The sequence below is a fragment of the Somniosus microcephalus genome, chromosome 3 (assembly GCF_052327205.1).
Source record: "Somniosus microcephalus isolate GS21.2 chromosome 3, FLI_Smic_1.0, whole genome shotgun sequence".
Classification (NCBI taxonomy): domain Eukaryota; kingdom Metazoa; phylum Chordata; class Chondrichthyes; order Squaliformes; family Somniosidae; genus Somniosus; species Somniosus microcephalus.
Window position 1 is genome coordinate 63620989 of NC_140989.1, and position 17173 is coordinate 63638161.

At 47.1% G+C, this 17173-nt stretch overlaps 1 protein-coding gene across 3 annotated transcripts in view; it reads right to left on the reverse strand.

Annotated features, from left to right (window-relative positions):
• Window positions 1–17173, reverse strand: part of pkdcca (protein kinase domain containing, cytoplasmic a) — a 65070-nt gene that overhangs the window by 15980 nt on the left and 31917 nt on the right. The window contains exon 6 of one of the 3 annotated variants that reach the window (XR_015076564.1): window positions 11075–11187. The exons of the other annotated variants lie outside the window; for them this stretch is intronic. The gene's annotated coding sequence lies outside the window, so the exon portion shown is untranslated. The remainder of the gene's footprint in view (window positions 1–11074; window positions 11188–17173) is intronic. 3 annotated transcript variants of the gene reach the window in all.

Genomic DNA, 17173 nt, shown 5'->3' on the forward strand with positions numbered 1-17173 from the left:
GATAGCAAATGAAATATTTCATATGAAACTAAGCTAGCAACTCTCCAGTTAGTCACAAGGGAGTGGCTCAAACTTTAACTCTCTAGGTGATTAAATTCCTCAGCCAATGCACCACTTAAGATGGATGACCAGAGCTACCCACTAAAGCCGTAATGTAAAATTGTTAAGAGTCAGTAGAAGAAAGTACACAACCATAGAAAACACAGAGAAAACGGTTGTGTCCTAGCTCCTGTCACTGAAGAATTTAGATCGCAGTGCTTTTCAAAAAAATTGCATATACTAAATGATATAAACAACTTGGAGGAGTCTGGGTTATTGTTAATTCCTATTGTGAAACTATTAATTAATTATAATTATTCAAGGTTTCTCAACAGGGATTATTGTTCAAAGGGACATAAAGAAATGAGTTGCGCAACTCTAGTTATAAATAATTTAGTATGAGCCATTTAAAAAAAAATTCCTCACTTGATCGTCTGATCATTAAGACATATTTCAGAACATGTCTCAAAACTCTGGTGCAGGCATCGGTACAAAGAAGCACCAAGCTGAGGCCAGGTGTTTTCCCCAATGGGAAGGAGGGAACATTGGAAGCAGAATCGTCTCTAGGCCGCTGTCGCAGAGCAACTAGTGGCTTGTTTCAGAGCAGCAGTGATGGCGGTTTGAAAAGCTGGACACCCAGTCACTCTTCTGGCTTTGGACTGTGTGATGTAGAAAGACTCCACTGGGGCCAGGGAAGTAAATCACTTTTTAAAAAGGAACACCCCTGTCCCAAAAAAGTACTTCAAAGTTATACACAGAGACTATTACTGATCTTTTGTTTGTGCAGTAGACAGTAATAACTGAAGACACTACTTACAACCTTTCGCATGTGTGAAAGCGCTCCAGCACCACATGGTAATGCAATTTCCCAACACTTTCATCATCATTTACTACACTTTCCTGCACATTGTCAGTCAGCATGCCTTCCCTTTGCATTAAATCTGTTTACATGGTGCTACTTGAGGTTGCTATTAGGCTGGCCTTCCAAATCATGTTAAAGTGGTAACATGTGTTACACGGTGTGCTGGAGTCCTCACAACTGACTAGGTAAATGGCAAAGGAAGGGCTAAGATGCAATGTTTACATGTGTTTAAATATAGCAGGTATTGCCATGTGGAAGCTGCCTAGTTATTCCATGGATGTAAAACACAGTACATACATTACACTATAATTAGGCTGCTACTTATACTTACACAGTTATTTATTTCATTAATTCAAAACTAATATTTAGCTGTAAAACAATTTTTTTTTTAATTCTGTATATCTATATATATATATAAAACGGTCTGTCTTTCTGTCTGTCTTTCTGTCTGTCTTTCTTTCTGTCTGTCCGGCTATACAATCAAAAGTTATAGAGCGTACCTACACATGTGTTATATCAAAAGAAAGCTTATGATTATCGAAACCTCATAAGCGTATTTACTTTTTGCTCAGACAAAAATTGTTCAGGCAGTATACAAAAACCCTTCAAAAGCCTTCAAAATTCCACTCATTATCCACTCATTACCATTGAGTGACGTGAAGGTTGTCACAATCCTGTGACGTGATGATTGACCAATCCTACAGTTCAGTCACCTGATGTTTGACCAATCGCTGCGTGTGTGGGCGAGACTAATCATTCTTGGCTCAGGGATCTGGCAGCCATTACACACCAGCCGGGCCTGAAGCTAAAAATATGGTAATCGAGGTCAGTATCTTTTTCAAAAAAAATAAGATTTACCAAAAATGTTTTATAAGTACTTTAACTTTCATCTTTGAAGGTATTAAAAGCTAGAAATGTTTAGGTTAAAAAACAGTGGAAAATACCCAAGGCCCCGGGGCCTAGGCTTCTCCAACTGCTGACAACCCAAATCCAGTCCCAGGCTCCTGGCCCAGACATCGACCAGGCCCAAAAAAGCCCTGGCAACGCCGGGCCCCCCCAGCTAGTCTATATATATATATATATATATATAAAAAAAAGAGTTTGTCTCTCTGTCTGTTTGTCTGTCTGTGTGTCTGTCTGTCTGTCCGGCTATACAATCAAAAGTTATAGAGCGTACCTACACGCATGTTATATCAAAACAAAGCTTATCATTAGGGGAGTCTCATAGGCATATTTACTTTTTGGTCAGACAAAAATTGTTCGGACAGTATACAAAAAACTTTCAAAAATCCTCAAATCTCCGCTCATTAGCGGTTGACCAATCCTAACTCTCATTAGCGTTGAGTGACGTGCTGGTTCACCAATCCTACAGTTCAGTGACCTGATGGTTGACCAATCGCTGCATCACGGGCGGGACCTAATCCTCCAGTCTCCCAAAACTTCACCGCCATTTTTTTCATCCCCACAGCCACAGCACCAGCCAAACAAACCCCCACATTGCGGCTCTGGGAGCGGCAGGTCAGTTTACACACAGCGGGCGGGGGAGCAGCAGCGGCCGGCCGTCAACCGCGCCATCCACAGGGGAGCTCAGCTGGGGTCCGTCTCAGCCCGAGAGCCCGGCCGGGCCTGAAGCGCTAGGCCCCGCACGGCCGGTATCACAACGGCACCGGGCCTCAGGCACTAGGCAGCGAGAGGGGACGGAGGGACAGAGAGAGGGGGAGGGAGGGGAGGGAGGGAGAAGAGAGGGGGAGAGGGAGGGACAGAGAGAGGGGACAGACGGGGCAGGGAGACCGCGCGGCCCAAAATTGCCCTGGCAACGCCGGGCACCCCCAGCTAGTATTAGATAAATATAGCCTTTGATTGACAGATGCCCATCCACATGCCTCTGCAATTGCTTAAAAGTTCAAGGACATTCTACTTGTGGTTCTGTTACTTAACTGATTGAGTAGCTGAGCTATATAGACCAACAAGGTCCCTGGACTATGTGCTGAGTTAGCTGACCTCATCAAGGCATGGGGTAGGGATATTACAATTAGCCTCAGCTTTCCTCGCTTAGGAAGGAGAAGCTGGCCAGGGTTGCTCTTGATCACAATCCAGCGACTCCTGCTGAAAGTGCACATGTGTTGATCTTCTTGCAGTGAAGACAGTAGTGTGTGCAAACCCTGCTCCTGAGCTCCCACCAATTCTCCTGTTATCAGCAAGGGACTACCCAGGCATGAATCTCAGTTCAGATTCCCTCCTACAGCCACTAAGAGATGCCACAGCGTCACTTGATGCCTCCCTGCTCAACACAATGGAAGTCAGCTTTGTAGGACTGGAGCCTGCGTGTGCCCTGCGTTAATGCTCAGTGCTATTACAGCGCCATTTTGTCATAGGCAGCAGCTAATAGTCTTCTCTGAAGTGTGCAATGAGTATAAATTTCCTGCAGTCCTTCAAAGTGAAGCTGGCCAGGTTCCTGGAAGAGGACAGCAATTCCAGTTATAGAGGATAAGTTTACAGCTTAGTTAGACCCTTCTTTTGGTTGACATGTAGAAGGTGACACTGAGTTGCCCCAGTGTCACCAGACAGAAACATTAAAATATTAAGGCAAGTGCCCTAGGGCACCACAAATGTGATAAACAAACAATAAATAGCTATGCATTATACAGCAACATTACACAAATAATAATTAAATGATAATGTGATTGTGAGCATCAATTAGGAATAGTAGGATTTATGAGTTATTGCAGTTTGCTAGAGCCCTTCTTGATTGCCTTAGGGAGTTAGAGAGGAAATTCCCAGAGTTTTAGCCTCAGGTTTTTTCACCTCTCCTTGAAATTTGTGACTGTGGGGCGGGATCAATGAAATACATGGCTGCATATGTAGGTCCCGCATTGGACTCATCAGTCACCTGAGAACTCATTTTTAGTGTGGAAGCAAGTATTCCTCGGTTCCGAGGGAAGAGGCAGTTAGAAAGATTACCTGTAATCATCTGGCAGTGTTCTCTGACTATATATGCTGTGCCTATATGCGTCTCTTCACTTCACCTGATGAAGGAGCAGCGCTCCGAAAGCTTGTGATTTCAAATAAAGCTGTTGGACTATAACCTGGTGTTGTGTGACTTCCCACATTTGCCTAAGAGAAGACATGGCTGCACCATGGGGCAGGCTGGATGGGATGAATAGTCTTTTCCCACTCCTCCATTGAAATATTTCAACTGTGTAAATAACTTCTGAAGTACCCCGGCAAGCCACTCAGCTGTATCAAATTGCTGGAAAGAAAAACAAGTATCAAACCGGATGGACAACTTGGCTGCAACATCAGCATTGAATCAGGACAGGGCAAAGGCACACCCAGCCCACACGACCCTGCAATGTCCTCCTCACTAACATCTGGTGACTGTCGAAGACTAGTCAAGCAACCGTCTGACATAATCATGCTTACAGAACTGTATCTATCAGCCAAAGTCCCAGACTCCTCCATTACCATAGGATCAGGAGAAGTGCCACTTAGCCTCTGTTACATCATGGCTGATCTATAACACAATTCGATTAACCCTCCTTTGTTCCATATCCCTCGATATCCCTGTACCCCTAAAAAATCTAGCGATCTCAGTCTTGAACATTTCAATTGACCCAGCATCCACAGTCTTTTGGATGTCTTAGCTCTCATTTTAAGACTGTGCCGTCTTGTTCTGGATTCGCCCACCAGAGGAAATCGTTTCTCTGTATTTACCCTATCGAATCCCTTTTCATTTGAAACATCTCAATTAGGTCATCTCTCAACTGTATAAACTAAAGGGAATACAAGCCAAGCTTATGTAACCTGTCCCCATAATTTAACCCTTTAAGCCCTGGTGAATCTGCGCTGTACTCCTTCCAAGGCCAATATATCTTCCCTGAGGTTCGGTGCCCAAAATTGAATGCAGATGGAGTCTGACCAAGGCTTTGCACAACTGAACCATCACTTGAGATAAAGTCCAATATTCTATTAGCCTTTTTTATTACTTTTTGTACTTGTGCACTCGCTTTCAGTTATTAATGTGCATGGGCTCCTAAATCCCTTTGCTCCTCCACAGCTCCTAGGCTCTCACCATTAAGAATATATTCCCTGTTTGTTTTTCTCCGATCCAAAGTGGATGACCTCACATTTGCCTACATTGAACTCCATCTGCCATAGATTTGCCCTCTCACTTAGTCTGTCTATGTCTGTTTGTAATTTATTGCACCCATCCACATGGAGTCATACCTGGAACAAAGGAAGATGGTTGTTATCATTGGAGGTCAGCATCTGAGCCTTGGGATATAACTGTATGAGTTCCTCAGGGCAATGCCCTAGGCCCAACTATCTTCAGCTGCTTCATCAATGACCTTTCCTCCATCATAAGGTCTGAAGTGGGGCTGATCACTGATGATTGCACAGGGTCAGCACCATACGCAATTCCTCAGTTAACAAAACAGTCCGTGCCCGCATGTAGCAAGACCTGTAAAATATCCAGGTTTGGGCTGATAAGTGGCAAGTAACATTCGTACCACACAAATGCCAAGCAATGACCATCTCCAACAAGAGAGAGCTTAACCATCTTCCCTTGGCATTCAATGGCATTTCCACTGCCGAGTCCCATGCCATCAACATCCTGGGGGTCACCACTGATCAGAGACTCAACTGGACCAGGCACATAAATGTCGTGGCTACGAGAGCAGGTCAGAGACCGGGTATTCTGTGGCAAGTGGCTCAGCTCCTGACTCCTCAAAGCCTCTCCACCATCTACAAAGCATGTTGGGAGTTTGATGGAATACTCTCCAATTGCCTGGATGGATGCAGCTGCACCACATGGACTGCAGCAGTTCAGGAAGAAGGCCCACCACTACCTTCTCGAGAGCAACTACGGATGGCCAATAAACGCCAACGACGCTCATATCTCAAGAATGAATGAACAAAATAACGATATTAATCTCAATTCACTTTTACCTTTGAATAAGAGGGAACATTTTGTCTAATTTACAGTCCTGTCCCAATACTACCTGATTAGCAATAATTTTCTCTGAGTGGCAACAGTATGTTGCTGAAAGATCACCGCTTACTCTGCATAAATCTTTATGCTTTAACTATGGATGATTCTGGATGCTGGCCAAGACGAGTTTGGCAATGATCAGAGACACCTGCTGAAGATCCTAGAGAATAGGGACTTCCTACAGCACATCGTGCAGGTATGTGAAAGGTATGCTTGTGTTGTGAGCTTCTGTTCATCTCTGTGCCAAATCTTCCCCCACCCCCTCCCCTCTACCCCCCACCAAGTCAGCTGCTCGTCCCTACCTTTCACAGTCATTCAAAACAGTCAGCATAACTGGTTGATCTCAGATAAAGAGACTAAAGATTTCCTGTGACCAGCCTCGCTCAAAACAGTGTGCAACAAACTTCAATTTATCAAAAATCCAAGCGCACTCTCAACCAGCTGTTCTCAACTCCTACCCACCCCCATTGGAGACATCCCATTGCTTTAAAACAGTTAGATTTTATTGAGGCTTGGTCGAGTTCAGTCCTGTGTCCTGCCAAGAGAGGCCTTCACCCAAACAGTTTCAATAAAATTTGAAGGCTCACATTAGTAAATCATAGTACAAAAGGCAAAGTTATGGTTGATTTACAGCCTAATGGTCTTTCAAAGTAATAAATACATGTCCACCACCAGACAGGCACTGCAATAAATTCACACATTTTCATCTCTCGCAGTGTATGTAAATGTGCATCTGCATTTGCGGTGGTACGTTGCATTAGAAATATAATCAACATTTGTAAAATAAATTAAATCAATTACTTTTTTAAATATAATTTGAGTGTTGATGACAGCACATTTTATGAGACTGTGGATAAAATGTCATTTAATCAGACCGTTTGATGTTTCCCTCCCTCCAGGCAGCCCATTTCCCAGACAAGACTTAAGCAGTTTCAAGTTGTAGCCTGCGGTAATATTTCCTGGCAGCTACTCCTGGGTGATTTTTGTCATATCTAATGTTGAACTGTCTTGGTGATCTGGCACTTCCTTTTATTCAGTTCTTTTTCTTCTTGTACTTTGAAGCTTTAACTTTTACTTTGAAGCTTTAACTTTAAGTGACAAATATTACAACTTGCACGCTGCAGCCTCATTAATAAGGGCCATAAAACCCAGCTTTGCTCTCATCATGTTAGCTTACAATTGGTATATTTGGATTTTTGTTTTATTCGGAAGATTCGGCTCGAGCCATAAAGATTTTTTATTTTAAGCAGTCAATCTGCACACTCACAATCTAGGTTCACGCATGAAACATGGCAACTTGGGCCAGGTACTGGAGGCATGCATGTTCCCATGGAACCGTAGCCCAGCAAGAGCTTCAAAAGAAAAGGAGAGAAAATTGGAGGAAACAAATAGAATCATAGAATGGTTACAGCACAGAAGGAGGCCATTCGGCCCATTGAACCCATGCCGGTTCTCTGCAAGAGTACTTCAGCTAGTCCCCACTCCCCCGCCCTTTCCCCGTAGCCCTGCAAATCTTTGGCCTCGAAATTCAGTAAGGCCCCACCAGCTCGCTTGCGCCCAAAAGTTAGCGCTGCGCGCGGAGCCAGTTGCGACCGTCAGAAATTCAGTTTTTGCGCCCCAAGTCGGAACCGGGCGCTATTCCAGGGTGTGCCCGCCCCCGCTTGGGGCGCTGAAACTGAATTTCAGCGCTGTAGGTGCCGCTGCGCCACCCGCTGTGGAGCGGCAGGCTGCGGTACTGCAGGCCTCCTCCTTCTCTTAAGGGGGAGGTGCCTGCAACGGGCAGATCGCCGCTGGATTGTGCCGGCAAATGTGCCCGGCACCACGGAGAAGTGCCGGGCTCGCGGAAAGCAGCCGGCAATGCCGCGGGGGGGGGGGGGGTGGAGGAGGCCGGGGAAGGAGGTGCGAGCAGGCGGCCGCCGAAAAAGCGGCCGGCCGCACCTCCGCCTTAACTAACGCCACTAAGGCTGCAGGACAGCCACGGTTGCAGAACGTTGTTTGCGGCCGCTGCGGAAGAGGCGGCCGCAACTAAATATGGGAGTCGGGCCGGTATCGGGGCGGAACCGGGGCACTGCGCACACCGATGACGTCATCGGTGCCGGTGCAGCGCTACCGGCTACCGCCGCCATTACCGCTGCGCTGAATATCAGCGCAAACTCCTCTATTGGCGCAGAAGCCCTCTTTGGGCGGTAACTGGGCGCAAAGCTGGCGGGGCCTTACTGAATTTCTAGCCCTTTTTCCCTTCAGGTTCCCTTTTGAAAGCCATGGTTGAGTCTGCCTCCACCACCCTTTCAGGCAGCGCATTTCAGATCATAACCACTCGCTGCGTAAAAAACTTTTCCTCATGTCGCCTTTGGTTCTTCTGCCAATTAGCTTGAATCTGTGTCCTCTGGTTCTCGACCCTTCTGCCAATGGGAACAGTTTCTCTCTATCTACTCTGTCCAGACCCCTCATGATTTTGAATACCTTTATCAAATCTCCTTTCAACCTTCTCTGCTCTAAGGAGAACAACCCCAGCTTCTCCAGTCTACCCAGGTAATTGAAGTCCCTTATCCTTGGAACCATTCTTGTAAATCTTTTCTGCACCCTGCGCCTTCACATCCTTCCTAAAGTGCGGTGCCCAGAATTGGACACAATACTCCAGTTGAGGCCGAACCAGTGTTTTACAAAGGTTCATCATAACTTCCTTGCTTTTGTACTCTATGCCTCTATTTATGAAGCAAAGAGTTGGAATAAACGGGTCTTTTTCCGAGTGGCAGGCAGTGACTAGTGCGGTACCGCAGGGATCGGTGCTAGGACCCCAGCTATTCACAATATATATTAATGATCTAGATGAGGGAACTAGATGTAATATCTCCAGGTTTGCAGAAGACACAAAGCTGGGTGGGCGTGTGTGCTGTGAGGAGGATGCAGAGAAACTCCAGTATGATTTGGACAGGTTGGGCAGATACATGGCAGATGCAGTATAATGTGGATAAATGCGAGGTTATCCACTTTGGTGGCAAAAACAGGAAGACAGATTATTATCTGAATGGCAATAGATTGGGAAAAGGGGAAGTGCAACGAGACCTGGGTGTCCTTGTGCACCAGTCGCTGAAGGTAAGCATACAGGTGCAGCAGGTGGTTAAGATGGCAAATGGTATGTTGGCCTTCATAGCGAGAGGATTCGAGTACAGGAGCAAGGATGTCTTGCTGCAGTTGTACAGGGCCTTGGTGAGACCACACCTTGAGTATTGTGTGCAGTTTTGGTCGCCTTATCTGAGGAAGGATGTTCTTGCCATGGAGGGAGTGCAGCGAAGATTCACCAGACTGATACCTGGGATGGCAGGAATGATGTATGAAGAAAGATTGAGTCGATTAGGCTTATATTCGCTAGAGTTTAGAAGAATGAGAGGGGATCTCATTGAAACTTATAAAATTCTAACAGGGCTAGAAAGACTAGATGCAGGAAGGATGTTCCCGCTGGCAGGGGAGTCCAGAACCAGGGGTCACAGTCTAAGGATAAGGGGTAAGCCATTTAGGACTGAGATGAGGAGGAATTTCTTCACCCAGAGTGTGGTGAACCTGTGGAATTCTCTACCACAGAAGGCAGTTGAGGCCAATTCATTAAATATATTCAAGAAGGAGTTAGATATATTTCTTAAGCCTAAAGGGATCAAGGGATATGGGGAGAAAGCAGGGACAGGGTACTGAATTTGGATGATCAGCCATGATCTCATTAAATGGCGGAGCAGGCTCGAGGGGTCGAATGGCCTACTCCTGCTCCTATCTTCTATGTTTCTATGAAGTCCAGGATCCCGTAAGCTTTTTTAACTGCTTTCTCAACCTGCCCTGCCACTTTCAACGATTTGTGCACATATACCCCCAGGTGTCTACTGGAGTAAAGTTTACACTATGAGCCAGCAGATTCTCCATGACAGCTTTAATACTTCGACCTACCTCTTTTAATGGTAGGTGGGTGGATGCTGCAAAGGTGACTGGACGTCTGTATTGCTGCTAAATCAATTGTTTGGTCTAACCAGCAACAAGATCACTTTCCTAATTGGTCACGTCTTTTCTTTAAAAAAAAAAATTCTTGATAAAAGTCTTAGGCCTAGAAATTGGGTTGAGGCGCCAAACTGGCACCAAGTTCGCCTGGCCGCTGGTTTTTGCGCAGCGTTCGAAGCTGTAGCGATCGCCAGAAATTCAGTTGAAGTACCCCTAGAGGGAGACGGGGTGAGGCTCGAGGCGCTCCGCGTCCCTCTTAGGGCGCTGAAACTGAATATCGCAGCGCAACGTGCCACACGCTGCGGCACGGCACGCTGCGGTACTGCAGGCCTTCCTCCCACTGTTAAGGGGAAGGGGCCTGCAACAGTGTGAACCCCGATCGCGAGTGCCGGCAAAAGAGCCCGGCACCAAGGAGAAGTGCCGGGCTCTCGGGAAACAGCCGGCAATGCCGCAGGGGGGGGTACCAGGAGGCCGGGGACGGAGGTGCTGGCAGGCGGCCGCCAAAAAAGCGGCCGCCCCGCACCCCCACCTTAACTTGCGCCTCTGCCGGCGCAGCAAGGCCCTGTGAACCGGGCGCGGGTAGCGAACGGCGCCGCCGTTCGCTACCAAATATCGCGTTCGGGGCGCGAATGGGGCGCTGCGCACACCGATGACGTCATCGGTGGTGGCGCAGCGCAAATGGCTAACGCCACCATTAGCGCCCCTGCTGAATATCGCGGGAGGCGCAGCCAGTGGCGCTACAGCCACTGACTGCCTCTTTAGGCGCTAACAGGTGGCGCTACTCACCCAATTTTTCCCCCTTAAAGTTTGACAATAATTTCCACTCTCAATTAGTCTGTTGTTTGAGTTGAATTAACTTGACAGGCATGCTTCTTTCAAAGAACAAATACCTTACATCACTTGTAAACAGTCTTCGTGAGTACAAAATGATCGGTTATAGTTCGCCTCCAGGCAAGCTACTGTGAATACATATAGCTAAAAAACACAAAACCGATTACAACAGGTACAATTCACCAGTAATAACTCAGTTTTGTATACATTCTCAATAAACCCATATCCCAAAAGCCTGTAGGGTCAAACAAACTCATTTTACAGTTTTAATGCAGCGTAATAGGTGCAATAGATTGTGGTCTCTTTATTCAGCTTGTCTGAAGGACCCCTGAAGCTGAATTTAATCAGCCCTAATGACCACTTACTCTACCCACAGCAGTCGGGTTGTGATTTACTGCTTAGTGCAGATCCTGGCTGGAAACATGCCAGTCTTTCCCCAGTTATCACCTGCAAATACACCATGGTTCCAGAAGTACAGCTGCAACAAAATAAAATTTAAGTAGACCATTTAGGATCCTACCCACAAAAATGAGAAAAAAAACACCTTGTTTAAAGTCAAGTATATGAATCCTCACAGAGCACAGCTGCCTATTCTGTGCAGAAATGAACTAAACAAAACACCATTTTATTAACATGAGACATTGCAAACTCTTTACAATCTGTATGTTCAAATCTCAATTTTCCTCTTATCTGTTCTTCATAGGAAGTGTGGGATCGATTTTCGCCTTCACTGTCTGAGTGGAAATCTGGCGGGTGGATTACTTGACCATTGTAGAACCCATTGATTTCAATGGGATGAAGAAAAGGTGGGATCTGTAACGGCTGGGCAACCTACTCCACCAGATTACTGCCCAGGCGGTGAAGATAAAAATCTACCCTTGTATCTTCCTTCTCAAATCATAGCAGCCAACATGGCTCTGGATGAAATGCCAAGTTTAATCAATTCTTGTCATGTGACATGTACTTCACACATTGTGGGATCCCGTCTCCAAGACAGAAGACACACACTGTGGGAACCAATCTCCAGACGGAAGCTGCATCCGTTACTGTGTAGCTAATAGCATACGGTCTATATGTACCGTCATTTTTTCAAGTCTATATCTGTGCCTGTGCAAACACAGCTATTACATAAGCTGCTCTCCCATACTAGTGCAGTGCTGTACATTACTACATAAGCTTTGTGATGAGTAAAAACATCTTTTCAGGCCCCTTCTGAGAGTAGTGGGCATTCTCTCTGTTGATTTTCTTTCTGATGTTCATCTATTGAATGTTTAGATTTATTTTTGTCCCTTTTTTAAGGTTTATCCTCTTTCCTACCTGACGTTCACTGGCTCAGAGGGGAGGGAGATACTACAGCCTAGACCTTCCACTTGGGTGATTATACCAGCAGAAGTGCGGTGGGACTGGGCACCACTGGCTGATTGTCTGGGGTCAGCTCACTTAAATATTGCTAGGTGGGCACAGACCACATTTCCGCCAGGCATTGGAGTTTAGCCTGAGGAGGTGGGGGAGGGATGGAAAACCTTTTGCTGCAGCAGAATTATTGCATGTGTTATTTCCTCACCACTTGGTCAATGTTCAATTGATGGAAGAATGCTTCTTCATGAGACTCTAGTCTGGATTTTAACTACTGGAGGGAGTTGGGCTGAGGCAGATGGGAAACCGCCAGGCCCTCGGCAGTGTGACATTTTAACTCCCGAGCCTCATGTGTATGGGCTCCGTCAGACCTGTGCCCGAACCTGGCAGGAAGTGCTAGCTGGATGGCAGGTGGGAGTGGGATTGTGGTCAGCAGTGAGCCGCAGTCAAGGGCCTAAAGGAACAGTCCCCAGTGGTCAGGTAAGTGGCTAGGAATGGGGTCCGGAGGGCCATGCGGTCACAGTAGGGAAGCCTGAAGCGGGGGGGGCCTAAGCTTGCCTTGTGGAGCCTGGAAGAGCACTCCTGCACGCTGAACCACTTGCAGTTTAGAGAAATTCACACTATCTTGCTACCCAATGCCACGTATCATAAAAATATTAGAGCAGCTCATGGGAATCACACAGTTGAAAGTTGGGTAAGATAGAGTGAGCGAAAGAAAGAGAAAGATAGAAACAGAAAAGGCAAGAAAGAGACAGAGGGAGAAAGGGTATGATCGAGAGAAACAAAGAAGGAACGAAGATTGCAAAAGATAGATTAGGAAGGAAGAGATAAAGTGTGAGAAAAGAAAGACTTGCATTTATATAGCGCCTTTCACGACCACCGGACGTCTCAAAGCGCTTTACAGCCAGTGAAGTACTTTTGAAGTGGAGACACTGTTGTAATGTGGGAAGATGAGAGAAAGATGGGGAAAGAGAGAAAGGAAGGAGAAACAATATGACAGGCAGACAGGGAAGGAAAGATATGAGGGTGATAGGCAGAGAGAAAGAGAGGCAGAAAGAGAAAGAAGGAGAAAGAGTACGAAAAACAAATTAAGAGACAGACAGGGAGGAAGGGATAGGATGTGATAAACAGAGAAAGTGAGGAAGACAGAGTGTGACAGATTGAGCACAGACTGAACAAGAGAAGGACAGAGAAAAACTGATCATAACTTTCCTGCTGTTCCTAAAGTCTCTCTTTTCTAGACTTAGCGCATCTCTCATCAATTTTTTAAATCAAAACAACACAGCGGTTAATCCACATTACCTCAACGGTGTGTTCTGATTTGCCACTTAAACTGGGATCAACTACCACCAGAGAAACCATAACCTTCCTGGCACTTTCTCGACAAAGGAATGTTTGTTATATTGATTGTGGTGCTGAAAATAAATTTAGTGTGATGACAGGCATCAGTCAGCGGGGAGCATGACGGATATCAGAGAATTAGAAAGTCATCAGAACACCTGTGCAGTTTTTCGTGCTAATTATGAAGCAAGGTAACTACAGAGAATCTGGGGCTATTTCAGCTCTGTTTGACAATGAATGGCTTTTCTGTCCTTTCTATTCCCCACTCTGAACTCCGCAATCAATCATCGCTCATCTCCCTCTGCTATACAGCTGCAGTGAAGCGGTAAGCGACAGACGCCCATTTCAAATCAAACAACCGCCAACCAGCCAGAAAGACTGGACAACTCGACTGCAGTAGGCTTAGGGCCTGCCCACAACCCAAAACCTGTTCATAATTCTTCTTTACAATACCCAAGTATTTTTATTTTGTCTCATTATGCTATTTGTATGAACTGTACTAAGCAATGGAATGTGACAGATTTGAACATTACAACTTTAAACAGTCAAAGAATGCAATGGCTCTGGAATATACGGGAAACACAATCTGAACTTTCGTTATGCTTGATTTTTTTTGATAAAAAAGTAATATTCCACATAGTAGAGCTAACAGGAACGACTGAAAGAGAAATGGATCGTTTCTGATAAAGGGTCCTTCCCAAAAGGTTACGCTGTCTTTTCTCCTTCTGGTGCTGCCAGACCTGCTATGAAGTTCCGGCATTTCTGTTTTTATTTAACTTGAACAAATTTCCTGTGGTGCTGCTCAGGGTAAGTCACTATTTTATAAAGACAGGCACACCGTTCCATATAAATACAATGGGCAATAAATTTCACTTCCGCCCAAAACAGGCGCAAAGTCTGCAGAGCAACGGTTCTGCATTTTGGTCCTTGCAGGCCCGAGGCCGGTGCCAAATTTGGCTTTGGGCATCATTTAAATGCCAATGGTGAGCTGGGGATGCCAAACAGGTGCTCCGTTGCAGCTCACAGGTCAGGCAGGGCAGGAAATCAGCTGACAAGCCGGATCTGGGAAGGGCAAGGAGGCTATCCTGGGGGGAGGGGGAGGAAATCGAACAAGCCAGCAAAGGGCCAGCGTTTCTGGTGAGCCCAGCAGGAGCACTCCTGCTTTTACTAGGCCCACAAAATTAAAACTTAACATTTCCTGACCCATTTTTTTTGAGCGGCCTCCAGTATTCCCTTTAAGGCCACTCAACACCTGGTACAACTCTGCAAGCTCCACCCATTTTTTTACCTGACTTTCGCATTTGGGGCCTTATAACGGCTGTGTCAGCCTTGGTTCTGTGGGTACCAATCTCTCCTCTGAGTCAGAAGGTTGTGGGTTCAAGTCTCACTCCAGAGACTTCAGCACAAAATCTAGGCTGGCACTCCAGTGCAGTACTGAGGGAGCGCAGCACTGTCGGAGGTGCTGTCTTTTGAGTGAGATGTTAAACCGAGGCCCCTTCTGTCCTCTCAGGTGGACATAAAAGATCCCATGGCACTATTCGAAGAAGATTATGTGGTCCTTATCATATTGCTGTTTGTGGGACCTAGCTGTGTGCAAACTGGCTGCCATGTTTCTTGCATTACAACTATGACAGCACTTCAAAAATTGTAGGGTCCTTTGGGATGTCCAGAGGTCGTGAAAGGCCCTGTATAAATGCAAGTCTTTCTTTCTTTACAAGCCCAATTTGCATATTTAAGTAGCATAATGCCTGAATGACTAAAAGTTGCCTGAGCCTATATGGGCTCTTCTGGTGAAGTTCTGGGGCGACACATCACAATGTAAAATATGGAGATCAAATGCTGTTTTTGCACCAGGAAAACAGGCAGAGCCGTGAGTTGAATTTTTCCCCAATGTATTATTCTTCTGCTAAGGCCCTATGGCCTAGAAATGCAGTTGCTTGCGCCAGCCGGTAGCGCCTGAGGAGGAGGAGATGTTGGGCGCTAGGCGGCTAGCGGCCGGGCGCAGCGCGATCTGCGCCTCTCCCCAACTTCACTCACGATTTAGCGGCGGCGCAAAGTCTTTGCGCGCGCTCAGCTGCGCGCGCAGATCCTGACGTCATTTCCTCGTGCAACGCCCTTTGTGCGCCCCAAACCGGAAATTCAGTGGCGACGCCCTATTGTGCACCTGGCACCCCTAGCGACTGGTAGAAGGGAACGGTTCTCAGTCGATGCGGGGCGCGGGGGGCGCAAATTAAAGGGCACACCTCCTGCAGTAGAAAAGGCTGCCATTTCGCAGCACTCCTTTTTGAGAGACGGTTCTTTGCAGAGAGACAAAGGTAGAGAGCTTTCTGCTTTGGCTCAACACTCGGACAGGTACTTGTGGCTTCAGGCCACAGCTTTGCACTTGTCTTTGCCTTCAGTGTCATATCATTGTTTGCAAACATATAATGGGGGCTGCAATGGGTGCAAACGCTGGCCTTCTCCATTGCATCCAAAGGGCTCACAGACGCCGTGAGAGAGTGGCAGTCCTGGCTAGACGGAGAGGGGGCAACAGGCGTCGGGAAAGGAGGCCTTACCCACCCAGGGTATACCGCCAGCAGTTCTCATATCTGAACACGTCTGACGAGCAGTGTGTTCGGAGGCTGCGGTTCCGAAGGGTGGTGGTCACTGAGATCTGCAACCTGCTTGGCGGTGATCTGCAGGAGCAGGACGTCTCTGTCGGTGGCAGTGAAGGTGACGGTGGCTCTCAACTTCTATGCCACCGGCTCCTTCCAATCCGCTACTGGGGACATTTCCAACATCTCCCAGTTCGCCGTGCATTGCTGCATCCGCCAGGTGACCAATGCCCTTTTCAAAAGGAGACGTCAGTTCATCTCCTTTTCCATGGCCCTTGTCAAGCAGCAACAGCGTGCAATGGGCTTTGCAGCATTCGCGGGCTTCCCCATGGTGCAGGGCGCCATTGACTGCACGCATGTGGCTTTGCGGGCACCTCTGGAGAATGCCGAGGATTACCGCAACTGGAAGGGCTACCATTCCCTCAACGTTCAGCTGGTGTGTGACCACAGGCAGCTCATCCTAGCTGTCAATGCCCGCTTTCCAGGCAGCAGCCACGATGCCTTCATCCTGCGCCAGACTTCTGTGGCAGACATGTTCCAGGCCCAGCCTCACCCACGAGGATGGCTTCTCGGGGACAAAGGCTATCCTTTGTGTACCTGGCTGATGACCCCGCTCCGTGCGCCCAGCATCCTTGCTAAAGAGGGATACAACGACAGCCATCAAGCGACCAGGAACATCATTGAGCAAACAGTCGGCGTCCTGAAGCAACGGTTCCGCTGTCTGGATCGTTACGGTGGAGCCCTACAATATTCGCCGGAGCGAGTCTCCCATTTCGTGGTCGTGTGCTGCATGCTGCACAACCTGGCTATCCGCAGGACTCAGCCACTGCCACCAGAGATTGGAGGACCACCTGAGGAGGAGGAGGAGGAGGAGGAGGAGGAGGACCAGCACAGGAGGGAGGCAGAAAGTGCAAGGGCCGCCCGTCGGCGGCTTATTGAACGTCGGTTCTAGGCCCCCTCTCAGGGAATGGCTTGTGCCAATGTCACCAGATGAATGTAGCCGCTCCACAAGCCCTCAGCCGAGCAGGGCAACCAGGACTTGCAAAAAAAAGCATGCACAGTGCGATTTAAGAACATTTATTTATTGGAAACCTCTGCCCTTCCCACATTACAACCTCATGGAGAGAAGCCCCCTCCAAAAACACAAAACGAACAGTCTCGGCCTTACAAAAC